Source organism: Calliopsis andreniformis, unplaced genomic scaffold, assembly GCF_051401765.1.
Source record: "Calliopsis andreniformis isolate RMS-2024a unplaced genomic scaffold, iyCalAndr_principal scaffold0017, whole genome shotgun sequence".
Taxonomy (NCBI): domain Eukaryota; kingdom Metazoa; phylum Arthropoda; class Insecta; order Hymenoptera; family Andrenidae; genus Calliopsis; species Calliopsis andreniformis.
Window position 1 is genome coordinate 11,607,260 of NW_027480429.1, and position 12,765 is coordinate 11,620,024.

Below are 12,765 nucleotides of genomic sequence, written 5' to 3' on the forward strand. Positions count from 1 at the left end.
CCAGTTTGAAAGTGATGGCCAATTCTACCTTCCGGGCAACCTAGGCTTCACTCTAGGGCGTTGCACCACCACATCTAATAGCTACGGCCTTAGAAGTCAACGCCAGAGGCATAAAATACAATATAAATACAACAGCCTTTCCATCGTATAAAACGAATAATTGCAACCAGTATGAAACTTATGGTCATTTCTACTTTCCGAGCAACCTAGGTTTCACCCTAGGGCGTTGCTCCAACAGATTGAATAGTTATGGCCTTAGAAGCCTACGGCCGAACCATAAAATGCAAAAAAAATACAACAGTGTTTCCATCATATAACAGGAATAATTTCGACCAGTTTGAAAGTGATGGACATTTCTACCTTCCGAGCAACCTAGGCTTCACTCTAGGGCGTTGCTCCACCAGATCGAATAGTTAGTGCCTTAGAAGTCAACGCCAGAAGCATAAAATACAATATAAATGCAACAGTTTTTCCATCGTATGGAACAAATAATTGCAACCAGTATGAAACATATGGTCATTTCTACTTTCCGAGCAACCTAGGCTTCACCCTAGGGCGTTGCTCCAACGGATTGAATAGTTAGGGCCTTAGAAGTCAACGCCCGAACCATAAAATGCAAAAAAATACAACAGTGTTTCCATCATATAACAGGAATAATTTCGACCAGTTTGAAAGTGTTTGCCAATTCTACGTTCCGGGCAACCTAGACTTCACTCTAGGGCGTTGCTCCACCAGGCCGAATAGTTACGGCCTAAGAAGTCAACGCCAGAAGCATAAAATACGATATAAATACAACAGCTCTTCCACCGTATAAAACGAATAATTGCAACCAGTATGAAACTTATGGTCATTTCTACTTTCCGAGCAACCTAGGCTTCACCCTTGGTCGTTGCTCCAACAGATTGAATAGTTAGGGCCTTAGAAGCCAACGCCCGAACCATAAAAGGCAAAAAAAATACAACAGTGTTTCCATCATATAACAGGAATAATTGCAACCAGTTTGAAAGTGATGGCCAATTCTACGTTCCGGGCAACCTAGATTTCACTCCAGGGCGTTGCTCCACCAGACCGAGTAGTTACGGCCTAAGAAGTCAACGCCAGAAGCATAAAATACGATATAAATACAACAGCTTTTCCATCGTATAAAACGATTAATTGCAACCAGTGTGAAAGTAATGGTCATTTCTACGTTCCGAGCACCCTAGACGTCACTCTAGGGCACTGCTGCACCACATCTAATAGCTACGGCCTTAGAAGTCATCGCCAGAGGCATAAAGTACAATATAAATACAACAGCGTTTCCATCGTATAAAACGAATAATTGCAACCAGTGTGAAACTTATGGTCATTTCTACATTCCGAGCAACCTAGGATCCACTCTAGGGCGTTGCTCTACCAGATCGAATAGTTAGGTCCTTAGAAGTAAACGCCAGAAGCATAAAATACGGTATAGATACAACAGCGTTTGCATCGTATAAAACGAATAATTGCAACCAGTGTGAAAGTTATGGTCATTTCTACATTCCGAGCAACCTAGGATTCACTCTAGGGCGTTGCTCCTCCAGATCGAATAGTTAGGTCCTTAGAAGCAAACGCCAGAAGCATAAAATACGATATAAATACAACAGCATTTCCATCGTATAAAAGGAATAATTGCAAACAGTGTGAAGGTAATGGTCATTTCTACGTTCCGGGCAAGCTAGGCTTCACCCTAGGCCGTTGTTCCACCAGATCGAATAGTTAGGGCCTAAGAAGTTAACGCCAGAAGCATAAAATGCAATAAAAATACAACAGTTTTTCCAATGTATAACATTATTAATTGCAACCAGTTTGAAAGTGATGGTCATTTCTCCTTTCCGGGCAACCTAGGCTTCACTCCACGGCGTTGCTCCACTAGATCGAAGAGCTAGGGCCTTAGAAGTCAACGCCAGAAGCATAAAATACAATATAAATACAACAGTTTTTCCATCGTATAAAACGATTAATTGCAACCAGTATGAAACTGATGGTCATTTCTACTTTTCGAGCAACCTAGGCTTCACCCTAGGGCGTTGCTCCAACAGATTGAATAGTTGGGGCCTTAGAAGTCAGCGCCCGAAGCCTAAAATGCAATAAAAATACAACGGTGTATCCATCGTATAAAACGAATAATAGAAACGAGTATGAAACTTATGGTCATTTCCACATTCCGTGTAACCTAGGCTTCACTCTAGGGCGTTGCTCCACCAGATCGAATAGTTAGGTCCTTAGAAGTAAACGCCAGAAGCATAAAATACAATATAGATACAACAGCTTTTCCATCGTATAAAAGGATTAATTGCAACCACTTTGAACGTGATGGTCATTTCTCCCTTCCGGGCAACCTAGGCTTCACTCTAGGGCGTTGCTCCACTAGATCGAACAGCTAGGGCCTTAGAAGTCAACGCCAGAAGCATAAAATACAATATAAATACAACAGTTTTTCAATCGTATAAAACGAATAATTGCAACCAGTTTGAAAGTGATGGCCAATTCTACCTTCCGGGCAACCTAGGCTTCACTCTAGGGCGTTGCTCCACCAGATCGAACAGTTAGTGCCTTAGAAGTGAACGCCAGAAGCATGAAATACAATATGAATACAACAGTTTTTCCATTGTATAAAACGAATAATTGCAACCAGTATGAAACTTATGGTCATTTCTACTTTCCGAGCAACCTAGGCTTCACCCTAGGGCGTTGCTCCAACGGATTGAATATTTAGGGCCTTAGAAGTCAACGCCCGAAATATAAAATGCAAAAAAAATACAACAGTGTTTCCATCATATAACAGCAATAATTGCAACCAGTTTGAAAGTGATGGACAATTCTGCGTTCCGGGCAACCTAGGTCTCACTCCAGGGCGTTGCTCCACCAGACCGAATAGTTACGGCCGAAGAAGTCAACGCCAGAAGCATAAAATACGATATAAATACAACAGCTTTTCCATCGTATAAAACGAATAATTGCAACCAGTGTGAAAGTAATGGTCATTTCTACGCTCCGAGCACCCCAGGCGTCTCTCTAGGGCGTTGCTCCACCACATCTAATAGCTACGGCCTTAGAAGTCAAAGCCAGAGGCATAAAATACAATATAAATACAACAGCCTTTCCATCGTATAAAACGAATAATTGCAACCAGTATGAAACTTATGGTCATTTCTACTTTCCGAGCAACCTAGGCTTCACCCTAGGGCGTTGCTCCAACAGATTGAATAGTTAGGGCCTTAGAAGTCTACGGCCGAACCATAAAATGCAAAAAAAATACAACTGTGTTTCCATCATATAACAGGAATAATTTCGACCAGTTTGAAAGTGATGGCCAATTCTACGTTCCGGGCAACCTAGGCTTCACTCTAGGGCGTTGCTCCACCAGATCGAATAGTTAGTGCCTTAGAAGTCAACGCCAGAAGCATAAAATACAATATAAATACAACAGTTTTTCCATCGTATGGAACAAATAATTGCAACCAGTATGAAACATATGGTCATTTCCACTTTCCGAGCAACCTAGGCTTCACCCTAGGGCGTTGCTCCAACAGATTGAATAGTTAGCGCCTTAGAAGTCAACGCCCGAACCATAAAATGCAAAAAAAATACAACAGTGTTTCCATCATATAACAGGAATAATTGCAACCAGTTTGAAAGTGATGGCCAATTCTACGTTCCGGGCAACCTCGATTTCACTCCAGGGCGTTGCTCCACCAGACCGAATACTTACGGCCTAAGAAGTCAACGCCAGAAGCATAAAATACGATATAAATACGACAGCTTTTCCATCGTATAAAACGATTAATTGCAACCAGTGTGAAAGTTATGGTCATTTCTACATTCCGAGCAATCTAGGATCCACACTAGGGCGTTGCTCTACCAGATCGAATAGTTAGGTCCTTAGAAGTAAACGCCAGAAGCATAAAATACGATATAGATACAACAGCGTTTGCATCGTATAAAACGAATAATTGCAACCAGTGTGAAAGTTATGGTCATTTCTGCATTCCGAGCAACCTAGGATTCACTCTAGGGCGTTGCTCCACCAGATCGAATAGTTAGGTCCTTAGAAGCAAACGCCAGAAGCATAAAATACAATATAAATACAACAGCTTTCCCATCGTATAAAACGAATAATTGCAACTAGTATGAAACTTATGGTCATTTCTACTTTCCGAGCAACCTAGGCTTCGCCCTAGGGCGTTGCTCCCACAGATTGAATAGTTAGGGCCTTAGAAGTCTACGCCAGAACCATAAAATGCAAAAAAAATACAACTGTGTTTCCATCATATAACAGGAATAATTTCGACCAGTTTGAAAGTGATGGCCAATTCTACGTTCCGGGCAACCTAGGCTTCACTCTAGGGCGTTGCTCCACCAGATCGAATAGTTAGTGCCTTAGAAGTCAACGCCAGAAGCATAAAATACAATATAAATACAACAGTTTTTCCATCGTATGGAACAAATAATTGCAACCAGTATGAAACATATGGTCATTTCCACTTTCCGAGCAACCTAGGCTTCACCCTAGGGCGTTGCTCCAACAGATTGAATAGTTAGCGCCTTAGAAGTCAACGCCCGAACCATAAAATGCAAAAAAAATACAACAGTGTTTCCATCATATAACAGGAATAATTGCAACCAGTTTGAAAGTGATGGCCAATTCTACGTTCCGGGCAACCTCGATTTCACTCCAGGGCGTTGCTCCACCAGACCGAATAGTTACGGCCTAAGAAGTCAACGCCAGAAGCATAAAATACGATATAAATACAACAGCTTTTCCATCGTATAAAACGATTAATTGCAACCAGTGTGAAAGTAATGGTCCTTTCTACATTCCGAGCAACCTAGGATCCTCACTAGGGCGTTGCTCTACCAGATCGAATAGTTAGGTCCTTAGAAGCAAACGCCAGAAGCATAAAATACGATATAAATACAACAGCATTTCCATCGTATAAAAGGAATAATTGCAAACAGTGTGAAGGTAATGGTCATTTCTACGTTCCGGGCAAGCTAGGCTTCACCCTAGGCCGTTGTTCCACCAGATCGAATAGTTAGGGCCTAAGAAGTTAACGCCAGAACCATAAAATGCAATAAAAATACAACAGTTTTTCCAATGTATAACATTATTAATTGCAACCAGTTTGAAAGTGATGGTCATTTCTCCTTTCCGGGCAACCTAGGCTTCACTCCACGGCGTTTCTCCACTAGATCGAATAGCTAGGGCCTTAGAAGTCAACGCCAGAAGCATAAAATACAATATAAATACAACAGTTTTTCCATCGTATAAAACGAATAATTGCAACCAGTATGAAACTGATGGTCATTTCTACTTTTCGAGCAACCTAGGCTTCACCCTAGGGCGTTGCTCCAACAGATTGGATAGTTGGGGCCTTAGAAGTCAACGCCCGAAGCATAAAATGCAATAAAAATACAACGGTGTATCCATCGTATAAAACGAATAATTGAAACGAGTATGAAACTTATGGTCATTTCTACTTTCCGAGCAACCTAGGCTTCACCCTAGGGCGTTGCTCCAACAGATTGAATAGTTAGGGCCTTAGAAGTCTACGGCCGAACCATAAAATGCAAAAAAAATACAACTGTGTTTCCATCATATAACAGGAATAATTTCGACCAGTTTGAAAGTGATGGCCAATTCTACGTTCCGGGCAACCTAGGCTTCACTCTAGGGCGTTGCTCCACCAGATCGAATAGTTAGTGCCTTAGAAGTCAACGCCAGAAGCATAAAATACAATATAAATACAACAGTTTTTCCATCGTATGGAACAAATAATTGCAACCAGTATGAAACATATGGTCATTTCCACTTTCCGAGCAACCTAGGCTTCACCCTAGGGCGTTGCTCCAACAGATTGAATAGTTAGCGCCTTAGAAGTCAACGCCCGAACCATAAAATGCAAAAAAAATACAACAGTGTTTCCATCATATAACAGGAATAATTGCAACCAGTTTGAAAGTGATGGCCAATTCTACGTTCCGGGCAACCTCGATTTCACTCCAGGGCGTTGCTCCACCAGACCGAATACTTACGGCCTAAGAAGTCAACGCCAGAAGCATAAAATACGATATAAATACAACAGCTTTTCCATCGTATAAAACGATTAATTGCAACCAGTGTGAAAGTAATGGTCCTTTCTACATTCCGAGCAACCTAGGATCCACACTAGGGCGTTGCTCTACCAGATCGAATAGTTAGGTCCTTAGAAGTAAACGCCAGAAGCATAAAATACGATATAGATACAACAGCGTTTGCATCGTATAAAACGAATAATTGCAACCAGTGTGAAAGTTATGGTCATTTCTACATTCCGAGCAACCTAGGATTCACTCTAGGGCGTTGCTCCACCAGATCGAATAGTTAGGTCCTTAGAAGCAAACGCCAGTAGCATAAAATACGATATAAATACAACAGCATTTCCATCGTATAAAAGGAATAATTGCAAACAGTGTGAAGGTAATGGTCATTTCTACGTTCCGGGCAAGCTAGGCTTCACCCTAGGCCGTTGTTCCACCAGATCGAATAGTTAGGGCCTAAGAAGTTAACGCCAGAACCATAAAATGCAATAAAAATACAACAGTTTTTCCAATGTATAACATTATTAATTGCAACCAGTTTGAAAGTGATGGTCATTTCTCCTTTCCGGGCAACCTAGGCTTCACTCCACGGCGTTTCTCCACTAGATCGAATAGCTAGGGCCTTAGAAGTCAACGCCAGAGGCATAAAATACAATATAAATACAACAGTTTTTCCATCGTATAAAACGAATAATTGCAACCAGTATGAAACTGATGGTCATTTCTACTTTTCGAGCAACCTAGGCTTCACCCTAGGGCGTTGCTCCAACAGATTGGATAGTTGGGGCCTTAGAAGTCAACGCCCGAAGCATAAAATGCAATAAAAATACAACGGTGTATCCATCGTATAAAACGAATAATTGAAACGAGTATGAAACTTATGGTCATTTCTACTTTCCGAGCAACCTAGGCTTCACCCTAGGGCGTTGCTCCAACAGATTGAATAGTTAGGGCCTTAGAAGTCTACGGCCGAACCATAAAATGCAAAAAAAATACAACTGTGTTTCCATCATATAACAGGAATAATTTCGACCAGTTTGAAAGTGATGGCCAATTCTACGTTCCGGGCAACCTAGGCTTCACTCTAGGGCGTTGCTCCACCAGATCGAATAGTTAGTGCCTTAGAAGTCAACGCCAGAAGCATAAAATACAATATAAATACAACAGTTTTTCCATCGTATGGAACAAATAATTGCAACCAGTATGAAACATATGGTCATTTCCACTTTCCGAGCAACCTAGGCTTCACCCTAGGGCGTTGCTCCAACAGATTGAATAGTTAGCGCCTTAGAAGTCAACGCCCGAACCATAAAATGCAAAAAAAATACAACAGTGTTTCCATCATATAACAGGAATAATTGCAACCAGTTTGAAAGTGATGGCCAATTCTACGTTCCGGGCAACCTCGATTTCACTCCAGGGCGTTGCTCCACCAGACCGAATACTTACGGCCTAAGAAGTCAACGCCAGAAGCATAAAATACGATATAAATACAACAGCTTTTCCATCGTATAAAACGATTAATTGCAACCACTGTGAAAGTAATGGTCCTTTCTACATTCCGAGCAACCTAGGATCCACACTAGGGCGTTGCTCTACCAGATCGAATAGTTAGGTCGTTAGAAGTAAACGCCAGAAGCATAAAATACGATATAGATACAACAGCGTTTGCATCGTATAAAACGAATAATTGCAACCAGTGTGAAAGTTATGGTCATTTCTACATTCCGAGCAACCTAGGATTCACTCTAGGGCGTTGCTCCACCAGATCGAAAAGTTAGGTCCTTAGAAGCAAACGCCAGAAGCATAAAATACAATATAAATACAACAGCTTTCCCATCGTATAAAACGAATAATTGCAACTAGTATGAAACTTATGGTCATTTCTACTTTCCGAGCAACCTAGGCTTCACCCTAGGGCGTTGCTCCCACAGATTGAATAGTTAGGGCCTTAGAAGTCTACGCCAGAACCATAAAATGCAAAAAAATACAACTGTGTTTCCATCATATAACAGGAATAATTTCGACCAGTTTGAAAGTGATGGCCAATTCTACGTTCCGGGCAACCTAGGCTTCACTCTAGGGCGTTGCTCCACCAGATCGAATAGTTAGTGCCATAGAAGTCAACGCCAGAAGCATAAAATACAATATAAATACAACATTTTTTCCATCGTATAAAACGAATAATTGCAACCAGTTTGAAAGTGATGGCCAATTCTACCTTCCGGGCAACCTAGGCTTCACTCTAGGGCGTTGCTCCACCAGATCGAATAGTTAGTGCCTTAGAAGTCAACGCCAGAAGCATAAAATACAATATAAGTACAACAGTTTTTCCATCGCATAAAACGAATAATTGCAACCAGTGTGAAACTTATGGTCATTTCTACTTTCCGAACAACCTAGGCTTCACCCTAGGGCGTTGCTCCAACGGATTGAATAGTTAGGGCCTTAGAAGTCAACGCCCGAACCATAAAATGCAAAAAAAATACAACAGTGTTTCCATCATATAACAGGAATAATTGCAACCAGTATGAATCTTATGGTCATTTCTACTTTCCGAGCAACCTAGGCTTCACCCTAGGGCGTTGCTCCAACGGATTGAATAGTTAGGGCCTTAGAAGTCAACGCCCGAAATATAAAATGCAAAAAAAATACAACAGTGTTTCCATCATATAGCAGCAATAATTGCAACCAGTTTGAAAGTGATGGCCAATTCTACGTTCCGGGCAACCTAGGTTTCACTCCAGGGCGTTGCTCCACCGGACCGAATAGTTACGGCCGAAGAAGTCAACGCGAGAAGCATAAAATACGATATAAATACAACAGCTTTTCCATCGTATAAAACGAATAATTGCAACCAGTGTGAAAGTAATGGACATTTCTACGCTCCGAGCACCCTAGGCGTCCCTCTAGGGCGTTGCTCCACCACATCTAATAGCTACGGCCTTAGAAGTCTACGCCAGAGGCATAAAATACAATATAAATACTACAGCTTTTCCATCGTATAAAACGAATAATTCCAACCAGTATGAAACTTATGGTCATTTCTACTTTCCGAGCAACCTAGGCTTCACCCTAGGGCGTTGCTCCAACAGATTGAATAGTTAGGGCCTTAAAAGTGTACGGCCGAACCATAAAATGCAAAAAAAATACAACAGTGTTTCCATCATATAACAGGAATAATTTCGACCAGTTTGAAAGTGTTTGCCAATTCTACGTTCCGGGCAACCTAGACTTCACTCTAGGGCGTTGCTCCACCAGGCCGAATAGTTACGGCCTAAGAAGTCAACGCCAGAAGCATAAAATACGATATAAATACAACAGCTTTTCCACCGTATAAAACGAATAATTGCAACCAGTATGAAACTTATGGTCATTTCTACTTTCCGAGCAAGCTAGGCTTCACCGTAGGGCGTTGCTCCAACAGATTGAATAGTTAGGGCCTTAGAAGTCAACGCCCGAAGCGTAAAATGCAATAAAAATACAACAGTGTTTCCATCATATAACAGGAATAATTGCAACCAGTTTGAAAGTGATGGCCAATTCTACGTTCCGGGCAGCCTAGGCTTCACTCTAGGGCGTTGCTCCACCAGATCGAATAGTTAGTGCCTTAGAAGTCAACGCCAGAAGCATAAAATACGATATAAATACAACAGCTTTTCCATCGTATATAACGAATAATTGCCACCAGTGTGAAAGTAATGGTCATTTCTACGTTCCGAGAACCCTAGGCGTCTCTCTAGGGCGTTGCTCCACCATATCTAATAGCTACGGCCTTAGAAGTCAACGCCAGAGGCATAAAATACAATATAAATACAACAGCTTTTCCATCGTATAAAACGAATAATTCCAACCAGTATGAAACTTATGGTCATTTCTACTTTCCGAGCAACCTAGGCTTCACCCTTGGTCGTTGCTCCAACAGATTGAATAGTTAGGGCCTTAGAAGCCAACGCCCGAAGCATAAAATGCAATAAAAATACAACAGTGTTTCCATCGTATAAAACGAATAATTGCAACCACTATGAAACTTATGGTCATTTCTACTTTCCGAGCAAGCTAGGCTTCACCCTAGGGCGTTGCTCCAACAGATTGAATAGTTAGGACCTTAGTAGTGAACGCCCGAACCATAAAAGGCAAAAAAAATACAACAGTGTTTCCATCATATAACAGGAATAATTGCAACCAGTTTGAAAGTGATGGCCAATTCTACGTTCCGGGCAACCTAGACTTCACTCTAGGGCGTTGCTCCACCAGGCCGAATAGTTACGGCCTAAGAAGTCAACGCCAGAAGCATAAAATACGATATAAATACAACAGCCTTTCCACCGTATAAAGCGAATAATTGCAACCAGTATGAAACTTATGGTCATTTCTACTTTCCGAGCAAGCTAGGCTTCACCCTAGGGCGTTGCTCCAACAGATTGAATAGTTAGGGCCTTAGAAGTCAACGCCCGAAGCATAAAATGCAATAAAAATACAACAGTGTTTCCATCATATAACAGGAATAATTGCAACCAGTTTGAAAGTGATGGCCAATTCTACGTTCCGGGCAACCTAGGCTTCACTCTAGGGCGTTGCTCCACCAGATCGAATAGTTAGTGCCTTAGAAGTCAACGCCAGAAGCATAAAATACAATATAAATACAACAGTTTTTCAATCGTATAAAACGAATAATTGCAACCAGTTTGAAAGTGATGGCCAATTCTACCTTCCGGGCAACCTAGGCTTCACTCTACGGCGTTGCTCCACTAGATCGAGCAGCTAGGGCCTTAGAAGTCAACGCCAGAAGCATAAAATACAAAATAAATACAACAGTTTTTCCATCGTATAAAACGAATGATTGCATCCGGTATGAAACTTATGGTCATTTCTACTTCCCGAGCAACCTAGGCTTCACCCTAGGGCGCTGCTCCAACAGGTTGAATAGTTAGGGCCTTAGAAGTCAACGCCCGAACCATAAAATGCAAAAAAAATACAACAGTGCTTCCATCGTATAAAACGAATAATTGCAACCAGTGTGAAAGTAATGGTCATTTCTACGCTCCGGGCACCCTAGGCGTCTCTCTAGGGCGTTGCTCCACCACATCTAATAGCTACGGCCTTAGAAGTCTACGCCAGAGGCATAAAATACAATATAAATACTACAGCTTTTCCATCGTATAAAACGAATAATTCCATCCAGTATGAAACTTATGGTCATTTCTACTTTCCGAGCAACCTAGGCTTCACCCTAGGGCGTTGCTCCAACAGATTGAATAGTTAGGGCCTTAAAAGTGTACGGCCGAACCATAAAATGCAAAAAAAATACAACAGTGTTTCCATCATATAACAGGAATAATTTCGACCAGTTTGAAAGTGTTTGCCAATTCTACGTTCCGGGCAACCTAGACTTCACTCTAGGGCGTTGCTCCACCAGGCCGAATAGTTACGGCCTAAGAAGTCAACGCCAGAAGCATAAAATACGATATAAATACAACAGCTCTTCCACCGTATAAAACGAATAATTGCAACCAGTATGAAACTTATGGTCATTTCTACTTTCCGAGCAACCTAGGCTTCACCCTTGGTCGTTGCTCCAACAGATTGAATAGTTAGGGCCTTAGAAGCCAACGCCCGAACCATAAAAGGCAAAAAAAATACAACAGTGTTTCCATCATATAACAGGAATAATTGCAACCAGTTTGAAAGTGATGGCCAATTCTACGTTCCGGGCAACCTAGACTTCACTCTAGGGCGTTGCTCCACCAGGCCGAATAGTTACGGCCTAAGAAGTCAACGCCAGAAGCATAAAATACGATATAAGTACAACAGCTTTTCCACCGTATAAAACGAATAATTGCAACCAGTATGAAACTTATGGTCATTTCTACTTTCCGAGCAAGCTAGGCTTCACCCTAGGGCGTTGCTCCAACAGATTGAATAGTTAGGGCCTTAGAAGTCAACGCCCGAAGCATAAAATGCAATAAAAATACAACAGTGTTTCCATCATATAACAGGAATAATTGCAACCAGTTTGAAAGTGATGGCCAATTCTACGTTCCGGGCAACCTAGGCTTCACTCTAGGGCGTTGCTCCACCAGATCGAATAGCTAGTGCCTTAGAAGTCAACGCCAGAAGCATAAAATACAATATAAATACAACAGTTTTTCAATCGTATAAAACGAATAATTGCAACCAGTTTGAAAGTGATGGCCAATTCTACCTTCCGGGCAACCTAGGCTTCACTCTACGGCGTCGCTCCACTAGATCGTGCAGCTAGGGCCTTAGAAGTCAACGCCAGAAGCATAAAATACAAAATAAATACAACAGTTTTTCCATCGTATAAAACGAATGATTGCATCCGGTATGAAACTTATGGTCATTTCTACTTCCCGAACATCCTAGGCTTCACCCTAGGGCGCTGCTCCAACAGGTTGAATAGTTAGGGCCTTAGAAGTCAACGCCCGAACCATAAAATGCAAAAAAAATACAACAGTGCTTCCATCATATAACAGGAATAATTGCAACCAGTTTGAAAGTGATGGCCAATTCTACGTCCGGGCAGCCTAGGCTTCACTCTATTGCGTTGCTCCACCAGATCGAATAGTTATTGCCTTAGAATTCAACGCCAGAAGCATAAAATACAATATAAATACAACAGTTTTTCCATCGTATAAA